The sequence below is a fragment of the Athene cunicularia genome (genome assembly GCF_003259725.1).
Source record: "Athene cunicularia isolate RWA chromosome 2 unlocalized genomic scaffold, athCun1 chr2_part1, whole genome shotgun sequence".
Taxonomy (NCBI): domain Eukaryota; kingdom Metazoa; phylum Chordata; class Aves; order Strigiformes; family Strigidae; genus Athene; species Athene cunicularia.
In genome coordinates, this window is record NW_020799095.1 from 138005553 (window position 1) to 138025088 (window position 19536).

General features: G+C 37.3%; 1 protein-coding gene across 2 annotated transcripts in view; it reads right to left on the bottom strand.

Annotated features, from left to right (window-relative positions):
• The window catches only part of TRPS1 (transcriptional repressor GATA binding 1), a 177197-nt gene that overhangs the window by 132958 nt on the left and 24703 nt on the right, over positions 1–19536 (bottom strand). The window lies entirely within an intron of this gene.

Sequence of the window (19536 nt, forward strand, 5' to 3'; positions counted from 1 at the left end):
TGAAATCAAATTTCTGGCTGTAGTATTCTTTACACTAGAATTCCACCAATGAGCTCCCTCACGGAGTTCACAGAGGGTCATTAGTATCACTGAACCTCAGTCACCTAACTTACCGGCCTAAATTAAGTAATCTGCCCAGGCTTCCTAAATTGTTGGTCAAGGTAAAGAGAAATTATTTGAGAAGGCAAATGTGCTTCTGCTTTGATTTGCATTTCAGAGGTACCTCTCTCTTCACCCGTTATGGAAAGAGCCTAAGAAAACTACTCTTCTCACTTAGGCATATCATTCAGGTTCCTATTAGGTGGTGCAAAGATTCCTGTATTCTCAGTGCCTCCAGCTCAAGATTTTTGCCCATTCTTGTCTGCACGCTGTGACAGCTATTGTACATAAGAAAGGTTACTGAATCATAAGAATCCAGTTATGGAGCTTTTCTCTTTCTCATTGAAGAAATTATTATTTTTCAACAGTTATCCACATCCATCACTTAACTGTTACAGTTAGTAAGACTCCACAACCCTTGTTTCAAATTTATCCCATGTAACCCAGTAACTGCAAAGTGTAGGTCATCTAAATGAGGCAATGAAAAAGTACAGAGGGACTGAATATGAGTAGGGAAACCCACATACAACTCTTACCCTATTGACAATGGTAAGGGAGCAACAGATCAATCCAAGACATAGCTTAGTAAATCAGTGAAAAGCCTTTAAAATTCAAATACATTGATCAATGCCCAATCCAGATGCTTCCTTTCATGCATATTCTAAGCATGCACGATTTGCACAGCCCTTGTGTATAAGAGAGTGACTTTCACATGTACACAAGGAAAAAAGTCATTTTAACAACTGGTAACACCACACACTTTACTCCCATGAAATATTCTATGCAGTGGCCTTTTATTGATGCTCTATTCATATAACCTGTTAGATACATCGAAGTACCTGACTCAGGAAGGTCATTCCTACCAATGATCAGAAAACCCCTGCTAAACTGGTTTTCAGTTTTTGAACTTTGTGTAATGGTGCTTCATTTCTTGATTTCTCAGTTGATGTTGCTGTTTTAAATGAACAGCACTGAATATTACCAGGAGTCACCAAGAATGTTAGGTCAGAGTTTGCATTTCTGGATTTAAACAGCTGACTAAAGTATAAAGGGTGGCAAATCACTGATAATGACTCAATGCCTCCAGTAACTTAAAATGGACATTAGCAGATTATTTCCTGCACCATTAGATGGATTTCACAGATTCAGAAGGAGCAAAGGCCGGTATAAGGAAATAAAGAAGTAAAAGCTCACTTGAGATACAAAAAAATCTGCATTGTAAAACTTTGGACAAAGGTCCTTGGGCCACTCTTCCTAGTTAATTCTTTGACTACACATATACCACATGTACTGAAGGAATCATACCCAGTCTTACCTAATTCTGCTCCACTAATATCCTTTCATTCCCTCTGATTTTAGTTATCTTACAAAGCCATCTGTTTAGCATGTCTTTAAATACACTTCCAGAGAATGACTATCACTTTGCTCTACACAAAGACTAGTACTGAAAATAAAGCCTTCAGCTTTAATGGCCTTACCTTTTTAAAGAAATGTCACCCTAGAAATTTAGACACATATATTAAACAAGAGAAATAAAACTATTAATACATAAAAATGTAATTACGCCATGAAATAATGTTTTAAGTTTTAGCTAAACATCTCCCTTCCCTTCTTGATTAAAGCTATATTAGTATTTCCCATTAACTGACAAATTACATTTTGGAGACAGAAGAGTCATTAACTGCAGATATGCCAAAACTTTGCCTCCTACCTGCAGTGATAAGGCAGCCATTCAGACGAAGCAGAAGCAGGCATTCCTTTTATTTTTATCACCTCCTGTAATTGCGGTGTAGTGGTGTATGTGTTTCCTTCATAGTTATTGGAGACAAAGCCAATACAATGAAAGGCCAAAAAAGGTACAGTTCTCTGACTATATAGTAATATTTTTTTGGATGAGGTAACTTACTTTTCGTACTTCACAACCATGTTGTTTAAATTTGCATTGGCTCCAAGAATCCTAGACAAATAACTCAAGCACAGACACCTCTATCATAATTAGATGAGACAAGTCCTGCCCTGACAGTCTATGGGATGGGGTAACTTCAGGTTTGTTTTTTTTCCCTAAGATATAGGGATCATTTCCTAGAGCAGGAGTCCCAGTCAAAGGCAAAACTCTCATTTATTCCACTGAAATCAGGTCCAGGTCAAATGTGACAGTAAAATAATATGGTGTAACAGGCCCAGACAGAAACCACTGCTTTTTGACCTGGTGACTCTGACACCAGCTGGGCACATGGGAAGAGAGAGAGGGCTTTTCTGTCATATTTCAATGTAAGAGTGATTGAAAATTACATTCAAAGTTAATGCCTTATTTTGGGTTTATGGCCACAAATTTATTCTGCCTTTGTATTTAATTAACATTTTCTATGCCTGAAAGCAAGTTGCTGCATTTCCGAACACTACGACAGATTTCATGTTCTGAACTTGTACACTAGCCTTTTGAATTCATATTCCATCTTAAATTTTGCTGTATGTCAAACACAAGATGTTAGGCACATTCACTGCAGTTCTCTGCACGCCACATAGTCCTGTTCTGGCTTTCACCTTCTAACAGGGAACCTGCCATCTGCAGCAAAAGCCGTATCTTCTAAATGCAATTTATAGTTCCCAGGCCATGTTCAGACAGCTTCCTTAGAGGACTCCATCTGTTTTGAAGCTGTGATATGCTTTTTTTTCCTGCTATCATTATACTCTTTTTCCCAGCAACTTCCTATACTCAATGTGTCCTTTCTATTGCTTTTGTAGACATAATGCCACATAGCACTTCAAGTTACCAAATTATGGTCAAGATAGATTTCACACAGAAAAATAATTAAATGGTCATTCATTTTTCTTGCTATCTACAAAGCCAAATCAAACGTTGGTCTTAATCTAATTTAATATTTCAGCAAGAATGGGACAACATTTTCATTCTTTTTTTACACCTTTGCATTGGCACAACTGTCAGCATATTTCAGCCATTTATTCTTCCAGTGTTATTAATGGAGGGTAACTCAAACCTTTCAACAGTTTCTCCTAGAAAATATCTGAGGGAGGCTGACATTCTGCACATACTAATGAGTGACATAGCTATGCTGGTCATGGTAGAGTTCTCCAAAAAATCCTAACAGGGGAGAAAAGGCATACATTTTAACTTTCCCTTTGTAAATATCATTTATTTACATATGCTTTGAGTACACTTTCATATCTAAAAGTCTCTGTAAAAAAATAATGGTATCGGGTGGTTAAATAGATGCTGTTCTTCAACTCACCAAGTTTGTGTATGACATCATTTTGATGATACAGATTTATAAAGCGTATTTATAATTTTTGTCCATTACTTAAACAGTTAAGAAAGGAGAAATGGTAGGCCAAAATGTTTTATAACTCACTGCCAGCTATTGAAAACAACCCTCACTTTACAACTGTGATATGACTAGAAACCAAAACCAGCTGAAGCACTTTTGACAATAGCAAGATAATAAAAACAGTTCCATTTCAAAAAACCCTAAGGAAAAATCCATACTTTCTGATAATTCTGTCCTGACTATGGACACTGTCAGTACTTTGAAAACTTGGCTTATCTCCAGATGGAATCTTCCTGGTTTAGCAGGAGAGCAGAGCAGTAGCAGCAGCACAATATGATTCAGTGAAGGCATATCCAAAAAACATGATACATATAATTTCTATTGAGACCCTTGAGTAACTCGTGTGGAGTGGACATAAGTGCTAAAAGTCACCTGAAACCATCAACAGCACTCTACAGTCTGCAGATTGTCCAGAAAAACAGTACCATTTTCCTACATGTAAAAATGTATTTTTACGTAAGGATCACAGCAACTTCACCTGAAAGCTATGACTTCTTCACACTTCAAAAACTTCAAAAACAAAGAGCATTTTCTCTTTAGGATTCATTAAAGCAATGCTGAACAGGATGATCAGTGATAAGGTTCTACTGGAGAAAGTACAAACCTCTCAAATTTCCTTCCCATTGTTGATATGTTTCCATTAGCTGCATCAGTGTCTCTACAGCCTCTTAAAACTGAACTACGTATGTTCTCTCACATAAATATGGCATATGCTATATATATATAGCCAAGGGGTTTTTTATATAACGTATGGGTATATTCTGGGATTATATAGAGCTGGGAATACTACACTCGTGCCTTTGCACAGTACAAAGAGAAATCTCAAGATTAAGAGGAATTGGTCAGGCTGAAATATCCTTTCTTACATTTCACAAAGGGCAAATCCAACTGTTAAGTTTTTCTTTCTCCATCTAGAGAGATATTATAAATATATCTCAGAAGGCATGGACTAATCTCTTACATACACCCTCGATTCAGACCATCCCCTCTCTCCTTTGACACTCACTATAGACTTCTTAGTCATTTCAGTAAGTTTACATTTTTTCTCAGTTATTTCTAACAAACCACAGTTACATGGCAGGGAGATGAAAGGTTGAGCAAGATTCTCAGGACTCATGAGTCAAGTCCCTAACAAGGCACAGCTGATCTACAGACAGACAGACAAAGATATCAACCATGTGTTGAAAATAAACAGTTGCAGTCAATTCTCTCACACCGGGGAAGGGGGGGGAATAGCACGCTGGCAATGTCTGAGCAGCGAGAATGATGCTGCCTCTTCTCTGGACCTGTGTTAGCCTGGTGATGGGAGTATGTTGTTTATACAGTCCCAGTTCTCATGTCTATCTGCTGTTCTCACCATCTTGACCTGACATGAATGGTTTTGAAACCATTTGTTCATGTCAGAAGTGTGATAGTAAGGCAATCCAGTCTGCAAAAGAACAGTTCTGATAGACAAGAGATAAGTGTATACTAGACATACAAAATTTCAGCTATTTTTTATAAAACCTTCTGCTTCTGAACTACCTTATATCCAATGTTCCCAAAGCAATTTGCTAATATTCATAAATCTCAAATGTTCTTTGGAAGCTACTATATAATAAAAATATGCATCCACGGAAGCACAAAGGAAATTTGCATTTGTCTCAAATCAGCCTGAGAGAAGGGGTTTTGGCTCCTCCTACCCCATCGATCATACGTTCATCTCCTTCCAGTTTAGTTTACCAAGCTACATAATGGACTTACAAACATTAATCTATGAAGAGCCATTTAATAATTTGAGGTGAATATGCCCATCAACAGCAAGCTTACAAGTTTCTGGTAGGCAATGTTTAAGTATCTAATGTAAGTATCTAATATAATATAACTAAGTATCTGATATCCTCCTGATTATTGTGAAGCAGTAATTTGACTCCGTTGCCAAAGTCAACATACCCAGACAGAATGCTGTAAAAGCCTATATTTTATCACTTGCAATATATGTTTCAAAGCATTATAAACATGGGAACTGTCAGATACTGTACAGCATGGTAAGTTCTATTAAAACAAAACAAAGCAAAACAAATAACTTCAAAAGGATAAAATTACTCTGGACATACATTTCCCAGTGTATGTTGTAAATAAAAATCCTACATTTACCAGCAGGAAAATATAGAGCCCTGATGTTTTCAATGAAATAAAACCAGATCAAAACCCAACAGGCCCATCAGATGCAGAGTAGAGCTAGAATCCGTGTGCTGGAACACAGTGTAGAAACACAATACATGGGCAGACTGAGCATATCAGATGTAGCTTAAGCCATAAAAAACCAGAGGGGAAGCATGTGGCAAACCAGATAGTAATGGTACCACTGGCAGTGGTGCTTGTAGCTTAATGCCTTCCGTAAGTCATCACAAGAGCACTGCATTTACCTAAGCTTTTACTTCACCAGTACTATCTGAATTTTCCTCTTACTTTTGCAGGCTTCTTGCTGTCACAGATACCAGTTTCTATGTGTACATCTGAAACAAATGTCCATCTGTTAAAATGTTGCTAACTGTTGCAGTAGCTTTCTGCATAGCGTAAATTCCAAACGTAAAATGGTAATTAACTCTACGTTGTGGAAAACTTGTTATTTGTGTAACTGGTTAGCTTTTTTTTCAAATGAAACCATACATAACCTCTCTCAGAAAAGAGAAGGTGGCATTTGTTAACAGGCATCTTCGTTGTTCACAGACTTTGCAGGACATAACAGTGAACATCCATTTTCAGAAAAACAAAGGTATTTACAGAAGAGAAAACAGTATATTGGGCAAGTAGTGATTTTCCATACTACTTTCACTTCAAGCACATATAAAAATTCTTTGGTACATTCTTTACATCCTACACTTCTGGCAAGTCAATTGCTGCAGAAAAAAAAAAATGGATTTGTCTTATCTAAGAGAAAATCAAAATTCTGTGACAACTTTTAAGACATAACTCATGTTTAACAATACAGCTCCTGAATATTTTTAGCACTATCTGTACAAAATGGATCACTGAAATCAATAAAAAATAAAATAGTGAAAAAAAAAAAAAAAAAAAAAGGAGAACTAGGGCTGAAATGAGTATTTATCATTATTTAACTAACCAAAGTTGCATGTATTCGAGCACTGATTGGGAATGTTATATTACCTATGAAAGCAGTATGCCTGTTGAGACGTTACTGCATTTTGTACTCGCTGTGTCACTTTTAAACAGAGAAACTCTAAATGCTTCATGAAAACGTACAAACGTACAGAAAGTATGAACTGAAAGAACACACACCTTTCATTATGGACTGATAATTATTATTTCCACTGATAACCAGGACCTATATGCTGAAATGTTAAGTCTATACAGTTTCAAGAAGCAAATCTTCAACTCTTGGACCCTGCAACTTCCCGAAGGCAAGCAGTGAGGCAATGCACCCGGTGAAGGAACGGCTCCCAACACCACAATGTTCCAGCTCTGGCAGACAGCACTGACCTCAGGCTTGTCCTGCTGCAGTGAGACAAAGAAACCTCCCTGCCCTTCCAGGTCAATCATCCCCAGATGAAATAGCTACTGCCAGCACAGCTAAGCCTTGACAAAGATTTGGGAGACAAACTCTGAACCTGCACAAATCATCAGGGCTACTGAGAGAAGACTCTTAAAGAGAAGAAAAAAAAAAAAAAAAAAAAAAAAAAAAAAACGAAAAAAAAAACCAAAACACACCACCAGAAAGCTCAAGTATCCATTTTCCCCTAAGCAGAAAAGTTTTGGAAGGTTTGGCTGGTTTCATGTTGGAAATTGTATTGTTTTTCCTGGCCTCTATCCTATCTTTCAGGAGGAAAGGGGAAATTTTGACTAAAAGAAAATACAATTTTAATTAACTCTTGGTTAGTAACACAAGTTTTTTCTCTTTTCCAAGCAAAAGAATAAGCTTATTCCTGTTTCACACAATAAGAATTATGGTTATCAATTTATTTTTTCAGATTTAAAATGGATTACTTTGTAACTACATTATTTATAGGCTCAAATTATTACGGATATTTTGTAAACAAAAAAAATCATAATTATCAGATTGAAAGCAGATGCAGGTCAATGTAGTGTAACACTTTACATAACAATCAATAAAAATGTCAATACAAACAACTACTAAAGGCACCACATGACATTCCAATGGGGGGGGGAAAGAACTTCTTCATTTTCTACTTAGACGCCTTGCTTCCTTTATCAGCAGATGGTAAGCAAATTACTAGTTCAATCCATATGTCTGTATCTGATAGACAGTGTTTTACAAGTCTGAAATTAGTTTGAAACATTTTGATGTTGGCCAGACTACAGAGGAAAACAGGATAACTTTGTCTATTAATGAAAAGTTGGTTTTGTCATAACAAATACTTCCACAAGCTACTACCCATCCAGACTCATTCAGTCGCTAATGGAATTTGTACCCAAAGACATAATCTGTGTTTAACAGACTAACAATTTGTAGTTTCATCCATTCTGTTCTTCTGCTGTGCTCCAACATGTCTCCTTCCACTAGCTGAGGTTTAATCTACTGGTGCTGATGAAAGCAAGGCAGGCCATGAGAATATTTCTGGTGGGAAGTATATCAGATTGCTGGGACCATTTATGTGCATGCTAGTAGGCATTCGAGAGAAAACCTGTCAGTGCAAAGCCCATGCAGACCAATACCCTGGCTCCAACTGTGGCAAAGTGCAATGCTGAGAAGAAGACTTAAACAATTTTGCTTAATCTCTCTCCATCAGAAAGCCTCCTTTTTCGATGCAGACAATGTGTAATTTAGGAAAGACAGATCAGAAAGCCTAGACAGTTCTTAGAATAATGGTTTGGTATTTCTTCTTTCAAAAGAAAGCTCCAAAGTTGGAGAATTTCAATTACTTTTAGAAAACTGTAAATTCCACGAAAGACTGATGGAGGAGCAAGTTAAACCAAGTGAAAGGAGACAAGAGATTACAGTGATGTTTCCTTGCAACCTGGCCAAGCAAAGAGGGAAGCAGATCCATACTGATGAAAATAGCTGTCAGCAGGGGTCCGGAGACATTCACAGCCAGGCAGAGCACCAGGCACGCCCTGCAGCTCTCCAGGTGCTGGGAGCCCTGTGGTGTGGACAGCTGGATGGTGGTCCTGTTAAGTTCCTAGAACTTATGAAATTTAACTATTTTGCAAAGGATCTACAGAACCAGCGCAGATATACCTGGGGGACTGGTATCCAAAACGGTTTATGCTTCACTTCTTAAAAAGGATATCACTAAAAAAGCTGTCAAATACCTTTAAGCAATGATTAAGGCTTCCCCCCAGGCTGTCTGTTCACTCACTGAAATGATACATTTCAGAAAAAGTTCAGTCTAAAGGTCTACACCAATGCCAACTCAGAGCACCGAAGTTGAAACGCCTCTCCTGAGACATAGGAAGTTGGTCATGAAGTTTGACTGAGTCTTACTTACATGAGGAGTCACTTAATTGAACGTTATACAAAGAAACTGAGGGATCAAATTTAAAAGACATCAACTATCCTCTTAATTTCTATAAAAGTCCCTATATCAAACCTGCTCTGACAGTTGTTATGGATAACTATTGAAAAGACCTCTACCCTTCAACTGTTCAGTTGGTTAGTAGAAAGCAAAGGCAAACTGGTTTAAGTGATGATTAAGCTTACAGTCTTAAAGGCATGAGAACATAAATTTTAAAATCTGCCCAGATTTAAAACTTCTGCTAAGCAGAACATCACTTCCTGTAATGGGAAAAATAGTAAACTTGTAACATACTCTTTGCTTTAACAATTATTAATATTAGTCTGCAAACCATTTGGATAAATAACTACAGAAATTCTGTGTTCAGTGGAAAAGCCTTTTCATTTTCAATTTAAAAATAAATCTCTTCATTTCATTCTAATTTTTAAACCTAATTTACAATTAGTAAACAAACCAGTGAAACACATGTATGCACACAAACATATGCAGGTGCCAAGCTGTTTACAAGCCTTAGAGCCTAGAAGATTTTAATCACATTTTCCATTAATTCTTTCCACCCCTCAAACACTGCATCTGCATAAGGTAGGTTTTATAAGACTTTTAAACAAAAGGTAATATTTAAGTTTCTAGCATACCTCAGTCAAATATAAATGAATTTCAGTAATACAGTAACAGGTACTGTGCTACTGTCAATGGTAGAGCTTTACAGATGTTTGTCTTCTTTATCAGCTACAGAGAGGAATGCCAAAATGATCACCATAGCCGAGTCCATTAACTGAATTGTGAAGAAAATGTTTTTCTCAAGAAACAGGCTGACTAAGCTTATTCTGCACAATACAAACTTTTAAACAGGTCTGGAATACATCCACTTTGGGTTGGGAAAGGAGCTGCCATGAAGCGTCAAAAAATATGGAGTATAACTCCATATTTTCTCTTCTAACTCAAAAGCATAACACCATGAACATTAAAGCAGTTACTATCAGAAAAAACTCATAAATATTTAAAGATACTATTCTCCATATGTCTTATAAAGGGGATAATAGCGGTATATTAAGTTTTGCTTTGATTTGAAAGCTTTCACCTTGCGGTGTCTGCCTTACAGCCTTTTAGTCATGTACAGACTGGAGTAGCAAGAGCTTTGAAGTGCCCAACTTCCAGTGAAGTTTCTAACATTTTTTTTAATAAGTCTGAAGAGGTCTGTGTGTGATTTACTGTAATTTTAGAATAAGCTCAGAAATTCACCCTAACATAAAAAAATACAGTTTCTTCACCTAAAGAAAGGTAGAGTCATTTGAGCACACTATCACTGTCAAGGCACAGGAGGAGAGCAGCATGAAAATACTCTGGCAACATGATCAAGTCAAATTCAAAATACTGGATATATAAAGGATGATACTCAGAACTTTAAGGGAAACAAGACAGAGTTTTGTATAGATGAGGGTTTGGGTTTTGGTTTTGGTTTTTTTTTTTTGCAACCAGTAAATATAGTTTAAATGATTCATAGCTGATTTTTATAATTGCAATGAAGCAGCTGTGATCAAACTCTATTTGTAGCATCATAATAAATTTGCCCCCCACCTACTAAAATTAGTTCTAAGCATCCAAAATTCCCATCTGAACATCTGACTGAACAAAACAGGCATTGCTCCATGCCAAAAACTGGAGGAAATAGACCTAAAATATGCCATTTTCTCACCAGAAATTGTAGGCTCCCAGAATAACATGTGAATTAAAACTCATTCCAAGCTTGTTTGCATTGCTCCTCGTTCCCATTCATAACAAATTCCTTGACAAATGTTCTGATTATTTCTCTTTTTTCCTTACTTTTTTTTATTTAAACACAATTTTCAAATCACAGACAGTCTTGCAAGGAGAAACAGCCAATAGTACAATCCATCTGAAAATGGAGAGGGTGGAATTTACTCTTAGCAAGTGCTGGAGGCAACTCACATGATTAAAGACTGCACTGTAAGCCATCGTTAAAAGACTTCTTCCCATAAGTGAAAACGTGTAGTTTGCCACTATACACATCAGAGGCACATAAACCAAAATTAGGTCGAAGTCAACAAGAAATGCAAATGCCTCGCTCCAAAATTCCTGGTCTTTTTTCTTATTTTTTCTTTTTCTCCAGACAGAAGGAAAGAATAGAAATGTTAACAAGGTTAAAATTATAATCTGTTTCTTAAGATTTTCTCTTTCACTGGTATTCTTGCAGAAAGTTACATCATCGTGCCCAGAGATACTGTTTCAGGATGACTGTGGATAAGGCACTTCTTGCTATGACGACAGTGTTGCACAATAGTTTAATGCATCTCAAAACGGGAAACTGCCCTTATTCCCACTTTACAGACAGAACTGGGAGACTAAGGCCTAGAGCTGCAAGAAATCATAGGGAATTAAACATCGAAGTATGACAAATATGATTCACCAACCTGAGATTTGCAAATCTCAGACAGCACAGGGATACACAGACTCAGCAAAGATTTCAAAGTTCATTCACAAGCGGCCTGCAAAGCGCTGCATAGTCTGGGCTGCCACCACGCCATACGTTTCAGAAACCTAACACCGTGCACAGTGCGAAAAGATAAAACATTCTTATTCCTCCTCCCATCTTTGTGCACAAATTGTATTCTATCTGAATTCTAAATAATGTAACACAATATGGAACACATTTATAGATTTATATTACATACACATATTATTGTATCACTGCAACAAAGATTGTAAGATTTTCTAAAATATAATGCTACTTCAAAAAATGCTTAGAAAAACAACAGAACCATTTATCCATTATAAAGCTTAATTTTAAAACCAGAACTTGGTACAAGAAGTAAATTAATTATATTAGGCAGGAAATTGTTTGCTAAATCAATTGTGCTACACTAGAGATATTAAAATTAAGGTGGCCACATGCATATTCTGAGGAGTGCTAAGGTAACAAAAGACCTTTCGCATATCTCTCATATATATGTATATATATTTCTGTTTCAGCACACATCTGTTCATATAACAACTATTTTCCATAGTTGTCATTTTTAACTGGGTGTTTTAACCCCTAAATACCTCCATGGAAAAATCATGGAACACGTGTGTGCATTGTTTATTCATAAATCTGTTTCTAAATCATTTTAAATTTGTTCAGATGTGGATAGCATCTGGATTCCTTCAAATCAATTATAATTACAATGCTCCCTTCTTAGTCCAATAAATTATACATTTATTTGCTGTCTATCATAATATCCCTCCTCTAAAAGAGTATATTTATTGTGCCTTTTAATTACCAAATACATGTAGAGGGTTGTCTAAAATTCAACAGAGGAAGCAACTCTGCACTCCCAGATGTTAGAGGTGTCTTCGTATAGATTTTCACTGTTCAGCACCATAGTACGTCAGGCAGAAACAGAATTATGTACAATCCTTGCCTGCATTCATCTATGAAATTTAATTTTCCATTGAAAATCTACAAGTTAGCAGCAAGTTCTGCCCTTGGACATGAATGTGTGTTTCCTATTGGATCCAGTTTGGCAAAGATTATCCTTAGTTTCTAAATAAAATTGAAGCTTCCATTTCACTTCAGGTATATAATCTAATGCTAAGTATTACTAGCAATACAAAACAATAATAAGGCTGTATAATGGTTATAGTTGCATTTAACTTTTCAAAATTTTGGGAAAGCTCAACTAATTATTGAAATTAGTCATCATGCAAGAAGCTGCATTTACTTACTTCCCAGTTTAAACAAAGCTTCCCATTGACAGTTCTCAGAATTGTTTAGACTGGAGGGAGCGGCTGCTCCACTGTTTGCCTTTGCAGTGCCCACAGCTGTGCTCCATACCCTGACACTGCTTTAACTGAGCTGCATCCACAGCGGGCACAATTTAAAAAAATTAAAATAAAAATCAGGAATGCATTTGAAGACAGTAAAAAAAAAAAAAATTAGCTGCTTACCAGGATTGGTCATACCTAAAGGAATAAGGTTTCCTAATTCAGTGTGTCCAGTTTGGAGCAAGGAGGGGATGAGTAAGGGCTGCAGGACGAGATTGTTTTCAGCCTCGACAAGGGCAGCTGAGCTGTGCGGAGGGGCTGAGCCAGGAGGGAGACCCCAGGGCGAGGGAGGCTCTGGCTCACACTGCCCCAGGCCGAGGGCTCCTGTTCAGGCTGGGGAACAGTACTGGGGGCCCCTCTGTGCCCGGATCCCCTACCCAGTCCGGAGTGGTGGGAGCTGCCAGGGAGAGCTGTACTCAGGCACCGAGGATACTCCCACCGAGTTCAATGACCGCCGTTCCCCATGGCAGCCATGGCATGGAGCAGCTGCCTCAAGCACCCAGGTTACATTGGCCCCGCAAAGCCAAGTCCTGGTGCACACATCCAGGTGACAATGGTGCGCTGCCCCTTCTCGCTTCCACCAGTGCCAGCAAACCAAACACCGGGCCAGAGAGGGCAAGAGAGAGGTTCTCCTACCCAATCTAGGAAGGTAATATAAAATTGAGTTAATTGCATCTGACACTGATTGTCTATCGTTTTGGCCACTCGGTTCAGTACAAGAAAGTGTTCTTTTGTTCTCATCTTCATTACCATCTCTCCCATCTGAATGAAGCAGCTTGTTTTAAATCAAGAAATATCTTGGTTCTCTCTGTTTGAATCATTGTTATTGATCATAGCAACTTCAATAAATCCTGCTGCTTACGCAGCGGCCCGGGGGCCTGTAGCGATCTCCCTAGCCCTTTGTTCCACATACTGATTCACCTTTTCATCAAGGATTTTGACGTAGCTGCTGCCCTTTCGCATTATTACCACACCCCACCCAAATAATGATTTTATCATTTAATTCTCTTCTAAACCACATTTCGTAAAAGAGAGAAGAAAAAATAAATAAAAAATATGCACTGACTGGTGGGTAAACATGCATGAGGTGGGGTTGTCTCTCCACATGACAGACACACCCCACACACAAACCAGAAACATGCCTTTAATTGGGCAGGTTAACATTTTTCTAAAAGTTACTTTCTAGTCCTATCTGATCACTCTGTCAGATGAGTAATGCAAAACATTCAATTTCTCCTGGGTTTGGTTCCAGTAGTTACTAAAAGCAGCCAAGTACATGTTTGTTTCTAAACTACTTGAAACCTTCAGAAAGTTATTTTAGCTTCCTTCACAAGCCCTTCGCCAGCATGAGAATTTTACCTGCCTCGGTTTTACACAGGAAACCCAAGGCTTAAAAACCCTTTCTCTCCAAGTCCTGACTTTATTTTCTAATTTTCCTTGTTGGAAGATTCTTGCCGTTTTCCAGGATGTAGTTATATTTTTTAAAAGTAGCCCACTGCCTCCCCAGGCAGAGGCTTGTGGAAACAGGTGCTTCTAAAAAAACTGAAAGACTTTGGCAGCTTTCTGACCTGACAGAGCTCTGTGCATTAGTAAGACACAGTGCCTGCTGAGTTCCCCTCAGCTAATTAGAGGACCCGTATGGCAATGAATGGCCTTGACTATAAATACTTCCTGAAAGATCTCTAACAGTCAGAGGAAATGGGAAAAAAATGAGATGCAGCTACAAGAGAAACTATTTCAGATGTTTCTTCTTTAAAGGGCTGCTTTTTCTTTCCCAGAGTGGCTGAAGGATGAGATGTAGCATCCAAAACCTCTGCCAACTTAAATATAAGATGTATGATACCATTATATGCATTAAATTTAATTCTGTAGATATACTATTAAGATGTTGCTATCACAAGCTGGTTGGAAGTGGGATACAATGTGAAAGCGAACAAAACCTCCCATCCATTACCCTGTAGTGACCACCGAAAAATCAAATGTAAACCAAATTCCCACTCCGTGTGCTTGAACCTTCCAGTGTTGCTCGTTGTGCTCCTGCTAAAGGCAGCAGCAATACTTCCACTAACATCAAAGAGGCAGGCTTTACCCCAAAGGTATGTTATCCTTCTGGCCAAGAATTAAATGTTTAGAGAAGTGTTCTGGAAATCAGAAAGGCCAAGTTCAGCATTTCCACTGCTTTGCAACTATTTGGCATCTAATTCTGTGGATAACAGGAGTCAGTACTTTATAACAGAAGAAATAATGTTTCACCACTAAGGATTGTGTCTGATATTTACTACACTGATATTAAATCAATTATATGTAAATTTACTACATACACACCAATTGCTTCTTTTAAAATTAGCTCTGTCAATCAGCCACACAGGAGAATGCAAAACAGGCAGAGGGGATATAACTTTTTCTGATTTCCTGTCTCCCCCAGATTTAAAGCCATATAACCAGCAGAACACTAGATGACATATCAGAAGTGTAAATATCACAGACAAAAAGAAAATAACTCCTCTTAAAGTAAATGGAAACTTCCCTGAAATGCTGTGACTTCCTGTAGTGTGTAAACAGTCTGATCATTACAGTGCAAAATAATCTCAATTTAACAGAGGAGCTGATTTTATCCCTTGCTCCATATAAAAAGGTTATAGCAAAGGTTAACATAACTTCAGTTAGATATGTAACATTACAGCCTGCAGTCTGCCTTTGATAAAAATCACCAGTATCTTTGCAATAATTTGACAAACTCTCTCTGACAGTATACAAATCCCTCCGTTAACTGAATTATGATTAATACACAGGCATCTCCCTGTTGCCTTCACGTCTATGTGGCACTGCAGGACACCCTGATCTGTGCTGTTCTGCATACGCATCAGACAAACTATGATGTGAGGCAGCAGTGTTTACCAATACCTTCAGGTGGGCTAACTAGGTCTGTGTACAGGTCTGAAGGCTCAGACTGCAATTCCCAATTTTGTGGAAAACTTTTTTCTGCAGTGTCCACACATACCAAAACAGGACACTTCATTTAAAATCAGTTTAGCAAAAAGTTCCTGCTGTCCAAGATCTGTGCTGTCAAAGCATTAAACAATCTGCCTGGCCTGGAGTCCACTGGCTGCCAATGTGCTACGCAAAAAAAGGAACATTTTTGCATCTCAATAGACCTTCCAGTATCAACAAATCTTTAAACTATAAAATCAGCTACTCTAAGGAAGAGCAGAAATAATGTCTACATTGTACCACGCTGAGGTACATTTTTTGTAATTCCCATTTGCAAAACATACCGATTTGCTGTAAGTACAGCTGCTGGAAACATTGTAATAAGAAAAATAAATTAAAGCTACTCACAGAAGTGTACCAAGCCCCTGAGAAAGATTCTGTTACATACACACAGTTTGGAAGTGCTCTCAGGGAAAAAGGTGCATCTCCTGCATATGTGTGTTTGCACACATGCAGAGTTCAAGCTATCACCACTGCACCACCCCCAGCTCCTGAAAGGTCACAAGTGATTCCGTCTTTTAGCTGCTAAAAAGAAAAGAAATCCTACCCTAATGACTCCCACAAATAATCTACTGTAGCACAGAGTCTGGGGAAGGAACATGTCCATCATGCATGGAAGGAATGCAAGAAAGCAGCATATAATGGCTTACACAACATGCAAAGCTGAAAAACACTCCAAGTAATTTCTGAAAGTTTACAATTATCCTGTAGGCATTAGGGATTTCTGTAAGCAATTGTAGATTTTTACCCCTTCCCCATCTAATCAGTATCACCTTCTGATATTTTATTAAAGTGCTAATCGCTCCTAAACTCAGTATCTAGAAACCCACTTGCAATTTTAACATCTGTCTATATGAAAAAAAAATGTTATAAACACAATCTCCCCTTTCCCTTCCCTTCCCCTATGAAAAGCACATAGTATTACTGCTACTGTCAAATCATTACAGATCATTTGTAATAGGCAGAACCACTTTATAAATACTGAATAGACAGTACAACCACAGGGATGTTAGATTTTTTTTTCAGTCCATTTCTCAGACTGTTCATTCACTGAGTAATCACAAATTTTTGCCTTCCTCTGTCTCATACTTTGGAAGAAAAAAAAAAAAAAAATGAAGGTGTCCACAGTAATTTTGTTATAGGTTTTGTTTACTAGTCACCAGTAGACCTGGGATACAGTATTGTGCATAAGCATTCATTATATCAGATGTATTGATTTAATGCTTTGCTTTTAGAAAGGCCCAACTTTTAGCACACTAGCTATTTCACATAAGAAAAACAGATTTCTCCAAAAGTGGATAATCATGAGAGATTTGTTTAACAATATCCAGTATTTTTTTTTTTTAATTTAAGAGAATTATCAAAATTAGCTTTATCTACAATGGAAGGGAAGTTATTTTCTGAACAATTTCTAATTCTGTCTGGGCCAAATGAGCTTCCAGGCATACATATACATGTATGTCAGATAATACCCAACACCAAGCTCCCACTGGTCAAGCTGACCATCACTTTGTCTTCTTATTTTCTGGTTCCAGTACTGCATCCCATAACACTGTCTACAGAAAACTAAATCAAGAGCAAAATAAAGGATAGGTTTCTGTTACCTTTTTCAGAGATCCAGGAGAACAGGGAATTAATATGACTCACAGAATCACACTCCTTCATCTTCCACCATCTCCTGTCCTTCATAACACCCCTTACCTTCAAGATGTTTGAATTTTCACTATTCTCCTCTATCCATCAATAGTAATCAAATATGTATGATTAGGGAACTCTGTTCAGCAGATGTAGTAAGTTAACCTCCTTTCCTTTTTTTAAAATATTTCAACTGACAAAGGCAACTTGCCCAATTTTCAAAGAAGAAAAGTAAAATTTAGAATATTATAACTAAGGCGAAGACCCAGACAAACAAGTCCTTGGCACAACAGATTTCAAAGAGCAAAGCAGCTAAAGGTGTACACAAAAATAATTCCTCTTTGAAGGGTATTGGTATGGTTTCACCAGTCAGTATAGACCTGGTCTACTAATAAATCCTTTTACAAACCTTATAAAAGTCGGGTAGTACACATTTTAAAATGCAAGGAACTAACTTATATACATTGTTAATACACAGAAATAAGAACTTTTTTTTTTTCCCCAGAAAATCATGGAAATTACAGGTACTTCATATTTCTGAATATTCAGAACTGATCAAAGTATTTCCAAAGTAATAACAATACTGATATGAAAAAAATCTCTATATTAGTGTTTTTGTAAAAGAATGTTAAAAAAGTGTCTTAAGTTATTTTTAGAAAGGGCATAAGAAGCAGCCAGTATACAGTTTCCCCTTCTATATTCACCAGTGGCCAAAACTAATATAATGGCCTTATCTTACAACTTACTAAGATTTTAGGCTCCAGTTACCACTCAAATTTAGACCTTTAAACATGAAAATTATTTGTATTCTGATAACCCACAATATAAATGGCTCCTCTGGCCAGTATGGCTGTATGCTGCTAACAACCACTACAAGAACTGAAGTTGGATGTAACTAGAATCATATGTACAACATGAATTCCACTTCTAGTCAGATATAAGTATATATTTTTATACATATTTCCAAATGGAGGAGAGAAATATAATCCTGCCGTTCACAGCGAGCATGCACCCAGGTCTGAAACAGGGAACCTGTCATACTGTAACGGCTTCTCAGACACTAATAATCTGACAATGTCATGACCTATAAAATTGCATGCAGGCTTGAAGTGATAGACACATTATTTTATAATTAGAACAGCTGCAATATTTTTAAGACTACTAACTTACTTCAAAAAGAGCTTGTAAGACTTAACGTATGTATACAGAGACAGCTACATCATGTGTAATCTTAGCAGACCATGGAATAAAACATTTATCTTGCCTTTTTTCTCCTTCTGACTTGTTCAATCTTAAAGTAATGGACGTTATGGTTATAAATGTTTTTACTAAAGACAATAAACAAAAACAGCTGATCATCACTTCCATTCTAGTGAGACTTGTCTGCAGACTGACCACTCTGTAGCAAGTTTCTAGAAGTTCAGATAAGGAACAGCTCCTGAAAACACAGAGCGATGACTCCAGTAGAAGGCACTTATATGTCTCCCTGTTCAGCTCGTCAGAATCTGAGAGCTTTTCTTACCTCAGATTTCTCTACAGCGGGAAAAGTATACCTTGATGGAAGGGGAAGTTACTTATATAGAGGTCTTTTTGTTTTAAAAAAACAGAGTAGGAATTATTTGATGTGACAAATATTCTCCTTTTCTTATCACCCAAGATCCTTCCTTTCCTCTTTTTTTGTTTTTCTCTTGCTTCCAAGGCAACCAGGCAAGTGTCAAAATTGATACATAATTATGTTGCTTTCCAAAAAAGAGGGTACTTTTTATTAATATTTAACTCAGGTTTCATATTCTTAGACATTTAATAATGTGAAATCTTGCTTAAGTGTGAACTGTCACACCACCACAAAATTTAAGAGGTGATTAGTTGTTTTAGTGTAACAGATGTGCAGCCTTCTGGGGTTCTAAACCTTGCTTCTTCAAATGCATCATCAACCTGCACAATTAGCAGGAATGATTAAACAAAATTCAGTCATCAGAGCTAAATAGCAAAAGCGGTAGCACTTGCTTACTAATACTACCTCAATATATACATTGTTTGATGCAAACACTTTATAACATTTACCTGACAGTTTAGCTCTACAAGTTTGAGTCTTTCAATCTTCCCTTGTTTTTCTTATTTTCCATGCATGAAGAAAATGCCAACCCCATTACTGTGGAACT